Raw genomic sequence first — 9,945 nt, 5'->3', positions numbered from 1 at the left:
CAGGCCACACATCTCTCCCGATACATGCCCGCTTGGAGGATAAGAGAACTCTTGGCTCCTGCTAATAGCTTCACTCATACCATGTCTAATTCATATATGCCCTGGCTTGAAGAAGAGGTGCGCGCTGGTGTTGCCCTGATAGTGAAGACCCCCAAAAATGTAAGGAAGAAACAGGAGACTTCTGAGGGTGCAACAAATAAGAGACAGAAGACCTGACTCGACTGTGTCTTTAGTTCATTGCTTTGACTCTTTTCAATTAAAAAAAAAAAATTGTAATCAAAATGGGAGATAGATTTGTAATGCCCCAACCCTTCATATGTTATCGATATTGTCTGTTTTGGGCTATTCCCGCACGGATTTGTTTTTTCCAGTGGGTCACCTATCCCAGAACTACTCTAGCCTAAGCACGCTTAACAGGGGAGTTCTACTAGGGATTTCACCACCTTAGAAAAGGCCTCGATGCTATATAAGGGTCTAGGTTTTTACTTTTATACCCCAGAAACTCCCTTTTCATTCTCGATGTGGGACATTGGGACCTTACACTCTGCCCTCTTAGGGCTGCACATCCTCGTACAATAGCCTGCCAGTTTGCAAGCCCGCCCAAATGCACCAAAAGACGCCAGAGGTCCACATTCAATACTCCGGAGTGTCGACTTTGATACCATTTGAAATGCCCCAACCTTTCATATGTCATCAATATTGTCCGCTTTGGCTCATGCATGAACGAATTTGTTCTTCCCAGTGGGTCACTTATCCCAAAACTACTCCAGCCTAAGCACGCTTAACTGAGGAGTTCTGCTAGAGATTTCACCATCTAGAAAAAGGCCTTGATGCTATATAAGGGTCTAGGTTTTAATTTTTCTAGCCCAGGAACTCCTCCTCCATTCTCAATGTGGGACACTGGGACTTTACAAGATTAGCGTACTTATCCCATCCTCTGTTTTAACACCATGTAATAAAAGTTACGAGTATTGAAAATTTCCCTTTTATGGTTTAATGAATGGCCTGAGTTTTGCAAAAATAAAATAATTTTTTAGGAAATCATTCAATTCCATTAAAATTCATCAAATACCATTTTTGCAAATGGTCATTACCTAACAAACCCAAAATCAACCCTCGAGATGTACAAACTCCAAATAGATATACTAACCCTATATTGCAACTGAACCTTTCATGAAGAAGAGATAGGATAATCAAACTGAATGAAGATAATCCAATCGATCATGGATAAGATAGCCAAGTTGAATAAGGATAGACCAATCAAACATGGACGAGACAAGCATGTTGAATATGATTAAAGGTGAACTTCAGGATGAAGTTGCGTATGTATCCTAAAGATAGGAATCAGGCATCACCTAGTTCATAACTAAGGTTCACTCGAGTATTTTTACTCTCCTTTTGTGCTATAACTTTTGCCAAAGCCGCCCTTCTAAATTTTCGACCTTGCGAGCTTTTCTAATTTTTTCTTTTTTTTCATTTTTTATTTTTACCATTTTCTATTTTTATGCCCTAACTTTTGCCTGGGTCGCCATTTTGGGTTTTCAGCCCAGCAGGCCTCTCAAATGCAGTACTTTTTTAGCTTGTCCATGTTGATTAGTTGCGAGAACTCCAAACCATCCAAATCTATGAGAATAACTGCTCTTCTTGACCAATTTGACTTGATGATGTAGGGACCCATCCAATTAGGTCTGAACTTGCCCTAGGATCGTGGATGGGAGCTCGATTATCCTTCAACACTAAGTCTCTTTCCTTCAAAATCTTGGATTTGACCTTTCTGTTGAATGCTCTGGCAATCCTGCGTTGATACCTCTAGGCATGGTATAACGCCTTCAATCTTCGCTCATCAAATAGTATCAACTCCTCAAATCGGTTTTGTTTCCAATCAGCTTCTCCTATCTGGCATTCAACCATAATCCTAAATGAAGACACCCCTATTTTAATTGGTAAAACAGCTTCCATTTCATATACCAAAGAGTATGGGGTTGTCCATGTAAACGTTAGGATTGATGTCCTGTATCCCCAAAGTGCAAAAGGCAGTTGTCTGGCTAATCTCTATAGGTTTCCTCTATCTTACGTATAATGGTCTTGATGTTCTTATTTGCAGCTTCAACAGCTCCATTGGCTTGCGGTCTGTAAGTGGAGTGGATGACTTGTGAAAGGTTACACCATACTTTTCTAGTAGGATTGCCACCTCCCCTTTAAAATGTGAACCATTGTCTGAAATGATTTCATTCAACACTTCATACCTGCAGATGATGTTATTTTTGATGAACTTAGCCACCTGCGTTGCTTTCAATACTAAATACGACTGCGTTTCTACCCACTTGGTGAAATAGTCAATAGCAACTAGAATGAATTCATACCCATTTGAACCCTTTGGTGCGATCGCTCCAATGACGTCTATGCCCTAAACTAAGAAAGGCCAAGACAAAGTCATGTTGTAGAGTTTTGATGGCGGGATATTCATGCAATTAGCATGGATTTGACATTTAGGGAAAAATCTCTTTTTCTTCCAAAATCAATACCGAGTATCAAAATCCACCACTTCATCACAACTCAACTTTATTTTCAACACCACAATCATTTCCAAGAATTCATTTGAAAACCCCTCTTTTGATCTTTAACCCAAAATCCTAGATTTGTTTCAAAAATTTCCAAAATCACAATATTGTTTAAAAATAGCAAATAACTAAGTTAAAACTCATAGAAAGTGCAAAGAATCCCTACCTCAAGCTTAGAAAATGAGAGAGAGAGAGAGAGAGAGAGAGAGAGAGAGAGAGAGAGAGTGAAAGAAACTCAAAGATGCCGAAAATCAACTTTGCTTTGATTAGAATGAAGCCTTCGTCGAGCTCTACCTTTTTAACAAAGGGACACGGGTGAAAAGGCCGACGGATCTAGGTATATTTGAGTGAAATAAATGAGTTTTAGAGAGAGAGTGAGTGAGAAAATAAGGTTTTGAAATGTTTATAGAGAGAGAGAGATGAAAAAGTGACTCAGAAAAGTAACTTTACGAATTGATATACGTGCAGACCGTTCGAGCGCAAGAAGTGTCGCTCGAGTGACCAGACACAATAAGTTGCACTGCTCAAGTGCAAAAAATTTTGCTCGAGCGAAGAATACCACCTCCCATAAGTTTTACAAATAGAGAACCACTGCTCGAGCATAAAAGGCTTGCTCGAGCAAACATTGCTCAAGTACAAAAAATACCGCTTAGGCAAAAAATGCCAACTCCTAGTATCTCTGCAGACCTGCAAAAGTATTGGAAGTTCACAAGGATCACTCGAGCGCAAAAAGTGTCGCTCGAGCAAAGAAGCAAAATTCTGGGCAGCAACAGTTTGAAAAACAAGCTACCAACCTGTTCCAAACGTAACCAACACTTCCCAATAGCCAAACTCAAAGAGAAATAAAGGGAAACAAAACAAGAACAACTATATAAGGCAATGAAACCCGGATACAAAACATAAAATGGGTTGGGTCTAAACCAGAGTCTCTATAAAGTTTGCCCACTTTACTCAATAACTATGGACTTGGAATTTTTTTTCCCTCTTGAAGAGCTATTAATCATTTAGACCATTTTAACAATTATTTGAATTTGAAATATTTATAAAATTAAATATGATCTTTTGACTAATATTTTCATTTAAACCCTAAAAGAATATATATATACATGCGCTTTTCTTGTCTTTTATTATTTTTTAATTTATTTTGTAAATAAATAATATAAAAATTAAAATTAATATTTTATAAATTGACAAATCAGACTAGATTATATTAAAATTCCTTATTCTAAATTAGTCAAAGAATTAAAAAAAAAAATTTAAAATTTCAACTTATCAATATTATGATCTAAGCATCGTTTGGGAAGTTGGATTAGGATGGGTTGGGACTAAAATAGTCATAAAAAAATAAAATAATTTTTTTAATTAATAAGACAAAATATCACATCCAAAACATAAATATTTTATTTTTTCCCTTATAAAAATTTAAAAAGTCAAAAAATCTATTCCAAACAAAACTTTTTAATCTCAAACTCAAATAAATAAAAAATTAAAAAATTAAGAGCCAACTTACACTCCAAACGAAACCTGAAAATGGAGAATACCTTGTAACTTGAAAAGGAGGAGGCTCGAATGGCCCTAATGGGTGTTTACCAGACGACTGGCCGGATGAAGGGCCGAATGTTCATCCGGACGATCGGATGAAACATTTATTTATCATGACTGTTAGCCTTCTCGCCAGACGATCGATAAAATAAATTTTAAGCCATTCAAGCCAAATTCAAATCCGAACTGTACAGTAATACTCCTAAAAATATCCAATTGGATCAGAGTGATCAAATCATGGCCACCCTCTAGCTGTACACCACTACTGGCTGCACTGTAAGTATGAAAGCTATAATTAGGATTTTGGTTTGTCATCTAGTTCTAGGAATAATATGTGCCAGCTACCTTGTTTGTTTTGCCCATATTCCAATTCGAAGATTATGTGCCAGCTACTTCGTTTGTTTTGCCCCATATTCCAATTCGAAGATTAGATTAGATCAAACCGCAGCCAAGGCCAGGAACTGAGTTCTGAAAATTGTTTCTTTCCAAGGATTTTTTTTTTTTTTGAGATAATTATTACAAAATCCAAATTAAAGAAGGTATAAGATATTAGGTTTAATGAATATTTTTTATTAATGAGAAGTTCACCCTTTGCGAAATAGTTTGGTGATAAATCTTTTTATTTATTTTGAATAACATTTTATTTTTAATTTTATTCTTAATTTATCAATTGATTTTCATTGACTATCTATTCATATTATTTTCTATCTGTTCAAAATTACATCTATTTGTTCAAATTATTTTCCATTTATTCAATTTTTTCCCTATCTATTCAAATTTTTTGACTATATGTTTAAATTTTTTTTTTCCTTATATGTTCAAATAGTTGTCCAAGTTTATTATTTATTCAATTTTTTCATTTATCTGTTTAAATCTATCTGTCCAATTTTTATTATCTGCTCAATGTTTTCCCCTGAATTTTATTTGTTAATTTTTTATCTATTCAAATCTTTGTTATTAAAATACACCAAATTACTATATGTTCAAATTTTGAACAAATCTGTTACAGATAACAGATCTGTTCGACAACATTTTTTTTTTATCCAAATAAATATGTTCAACAAGAGATCTAAACAGATTTTAAAAAATAATAATACAAAAAGAAAAGAGCTGATCTGTTCAAAATTTTCATTCTCAAACACACGCCCACACATACAAATGATCCATTACCTATACAAAATTAAGCTACCAAAAGTGAAAAAAGCAAAAGGCATTTTCAAAGAAACAAATCCAAGAACGAAGTTGATGTTAGGGAGTAGTGCTCCTTCAAGCTCCAGATCCATATTTGGATCCAACTTCCCTCGTTGTTGTGGACTTAGACGGCCTGTAGCTTTCGAAGCTCATATACTTTGGGAAGAATAGGTTAGTGGCACCGCCGAAGCCTGCCACTGACCTATGGCGGCAATGGAGAAATCTTCTCACTCATACCTTCCTTCGTCACCTATCGTGTAGGCCGTGATTTTTAACCCTGTGATTGTTGATAATCCCGATATTTCAAGCTACCAGCCTCACGTCCACGATCGTTGTGAGCCTCCAGCGTTGATTCCTCTTCAAATGAATAAAATAGAGTTAAAGGTTGATTGTTGTTTGGAGAAGGGACAGAAGAGAGGAAAGAGAAAGAAAAATGGAGAGATTGAGAGAGAAATGAGTGCTTGATCTATCAATCTATTAGAGAGATAGAGAGAGAAAGTGAGTTTGATTTTCAACAGATAATGATTTTCAACAGATAATACGCGTGAATTTAATGAGAGTTTGAAGAGAGACAGGGTTAGTTTGGTCATTTCATAAAGTTTATTCTTATGGCCTTAATGTTTTATCATCAGGACTTTTGGATAAAGAAAATTTAAATTTAGATTTATCGCCCGAACGAGCTTTCTTTTGTTCATTAAAAAGTAAAAAAATAATAATTAAAAAAATCCTTAAAATGTTTGATCGAAATAAAGTCTAGCGAATAAGATGGCTTGAAAATGGAATTCATTCTCTTTTTTGTTTTATTAAGATAAAATTCAGTCATGCTGATTTTTGAGATAAAATAAATATATCAGTCACATATTATTTATTAAATTATTAAATTTTTTACAAAATATGCCAACTTTTATTACTTTAATAATTTAAAGATTTGTGTAGTAAATAATATACACACATAAAAGCTTGTCTGGTTTAGTCTTGAAATTTTTGTTTTTCATTTTCTTTATCTTAAATAATTATTATTTATATATATATTTTAGTTGATTTTTTATTTTTAAATGCACTTAACCTAAATATACTTACAAAAATAAAATATAAATAAATTTTGTAAAAAATATATATTAAAAAGTACACAAAAAGTAACTTTTTTCACATTTCATAATACTTGGGAGTAGACGCAGAATTCATTTTATTAAAGTTTTTGGAATATATCATAAAATTTGAAGTCTGCTTGTGAATTGTTTTAGACTGCTGTACAATCAATATTAAACCAACTTGAGAGTTAAGATATAAAAGCAGCTTATTTCAGCTTTTAGCTTAATTTAAGCTATTTTGATGTGTTTGGTTTAGCTTATAGCTTATAGCTTATAGCTTTTTGAAAGTCAGAAATCAGCTTATTCTTTGAGTGAGGCAGGAGATGCTTAATTTATAAGTCAGAAATTAGTTTATGTTCATAGTTATAAGCTATAAGCTGTTTAGGCATAAGCTATAAGCACTTTCCCACAGCTCTACCAAACAGGGTCATAGTGATCAATTTTGTAACCTGAAACTGTGGAATCAATGTAGAACCAAATCACTAGTCTTTTTTTGGTTTGGTTCTAAAAATTTTATGATTAAGTTTGAATTTTAAATTTTCTAGAATCATAGATACCAATTTGATTCTTGCTATCATAAACTTTCTTTACCACTGTTCAAGGTTGGTAATACCATAAGATTAAGATAAGAACTATTAATACATGGGATAAAGAATGAAATTATATATATATATATATATATATATTTTGTTATGAAATATTTGGATAACCATCAAAGAGATACAATTGGAATTCTAATGAGTTTTTGGGCCAAAGCGTAACTAGAGGAAAGCTTTATCATGTGGGTAGTGTGGTATACCATGGGGTAAATCACATGATGTGGTGAATAGTGGTGAATAGTGAGGGTCTTATCACCTATAAATAAGTGAGTTTGCATAGTAATGAAGATATAGAAAAATTGTTTATTAAATGTGTGGTCCTTTATTTCATCTTCTATTATGATTCTTTCTTCTTTATTTTCTTTAGTTTTATAACACGTTATCAGCACAAAATTCTGACCAACTAAGAAGGAAAAGTGGAATCACATACAAATAAGGGTAGTGTGGTTTTTTTCCAAAGTGGTTGAGGTAGAAATATATTTTAAATAAATACTTTATAAGAGCGGTTCATGATAAGGCTAATTCTATATTTTTCTTAATATATTCACGCAAAACTAAATATATTATTGTTGTTGTGTTGAGTGCACAAATATGTCAAATCCTTCAAAATCAGAATTCATAGATCTTGATATTTCGAAAAATTTATTTATCTTAGATACTTGATATTAAGATCCACCTTGAGGCAATGGATCTTGAAGATAGCATTAAAAATGAAAATGAAGCATCCCTGAAGGATCGCGCAAAGTCAATGATATTCATTCGCCACCATCTCCAAGAAGAATCAAAACTACATACCCCACGATAATAGATTCACTATTTTTGTTTAATAATTTGAAGGAGAAATACGAATACCAGAAGACCGTAAACCTCTCAAAAAGCTCTTTATAATTGATTGTACATGAAGTTGCAAAATTATGAATGAGTTAGTGAGTACAATCTATAGAATATGTGTTGAAATATTCACGCTGATAATATGCTCCTGTAGTAGCAATATAAAGAGCGTCGATCTACAAAGTACTCTAAATTGATTTCATGCCTTCTCGTGACTGAACAAACTAAGCAACTTTTATTGAAAAATCATCAATCCTGCCTTACTGGCTCTATTCCATTCCCTAAAGAGAATGAGATTGCATTTCATGGTCATGGACGAGAGAGAAGTCGTGATTTTAGACATGGCTAAGGTAAAATTATAGAATTCGTAGGGGACATGTTCAGAAACATTCGAGCAAAAATATCATGTTATTCCACCTGAAGTGGAATAATCACAAGATATCATAGGAAAAATGAGAAAGTGTACATAATAAAATCTTTCAAGAATGATGTATGTATATATACATGTATTCATGTTGCATATGCATGGGGCATATTGCATGGCAAATAAATCTATTAGAAAAGAGAGTGATTAATATGCCTAAATAATTATTGTTCATCTTTTTCACCCAGAAGTTCACTATTCATCATTGTGCATTAGTTTAACAATTTTCTCAAAACACTATTCATCAACAGTATTTTACTATTAAAATCTTTTTCACTTGCAGCATCTGCCTTCTAAATAACAAGCCTCAATAAAATAAAAAAAAAAGAAGAAGAGATTATTGGTAATGAAAATATTCACACTGGTTTCTGAATATTATATTTGTTTTGGTTATGTTTTTGGAATTTATATTTTCCTGTTTGATCATGTTTTGGAAATGATGATCAGCTATCTATATACATGGATTGTATTGAAGTATTGACTAATTTTAAAATGGTGAATAAAATATTAATTTAGTAAATAGTATAAACACACTTATAATTCTTTGTAATGAAAAACATTTGATGATGACAAAAGCTAATGTAAAATTTCAAATTCTGCAAACTTGATTAAAAACTCTGGAAGAGCCAATATTATGATTGTCAAATGGAATCAAATTTGATATTGATGAAATATATTCTAGCAGATCTATAAGACATCTGTTAAATTTTAAAGATATATGTCGTATTAGTTAATGAAACCATAATAAAGGTAAAGAAGAATATCTATATATTACTACTGAAGTTGATTGATATTTATATGAGTTGTATTATACAGCAATAAAAGCAATTGAATCAAATGTTAAGATACTCCAAAAGTGCTCTAACTTAATGCACCAGAAGTGTTATATTTATAATCCAAAAATGCATTCATGTCAGGGCACAATTTCTCTGAGCATCCGAGATCTATAAGGATGTATTAAATTATTAAAAAAAATCAAATATGACATCCATTAAAGAACTAAAAGATTCTTTTACCAAGAGATTATCCATCAAGTGATTATCCATACTGTGTCTGGTCACTGAAAAAATTAATTATTAGACTATTCTATTCATATCAACATGGACTATTCGTTATTTCATAATTTTGATAGATATATTAACTAGATAGTCTTATTCGTAACACACCTTTTAATGATTATTGCATACATATTGGTACTGATGTCAAGCATCTTACTGCCCATGTTCATACTCAAAATGGTATAGTTTAATTTTAATTAAATGGCTTTAGTTGATCGCTTAACCTTTGCTTATGAAAAATAAATTACCAACTGTATACATGAATACTCACCATTATAGCTTGTATTTGGTTAACCATTAAATGTTATTCATTTAGAGTGTTTGGTTATGTTGTATATATTTCTATTGCACGCCCTTATCACAATAAAATCGGTCATCAACGTAAACTTGGAGTTTATGTTAGTTTATTATTAGATATCTTGAACCCTTAACATGCAATGGATTTAGAGCACGCTTTGTGAGTTGTCATTTTGATAAAACAGTCTTCCCATCATCAGGGGGAGAAAAGTCACAGACTAAAACTCGATGTGAAATCACTTGAAATAATTCGATGTTATCTTATCTTGATTCTCGTACTAATCAATGTGAACTAGAAGTTCAAAAGATTATTTATTTGCCAAGTAAGCAAATCAATTACCAGATGCTCAT

The sequence above is a fragment of the Camellia sinensis genome, chromosome 6 (genome assembly GCF_055761805.1).
Source record: "Camellia sinensis isolate YWXY chromosome 6, ASM5576180v1, whole genome shotgun sequence".
Lineage (NCBI taxonomy): Eukaryota > Viridiplantae > Streptophyta > Magnoliopsida > Ericales > Theaceae > Camellia > Camellia sinensis.
This window is presented reverse-complemented; position numbering follows the sequence as displayed.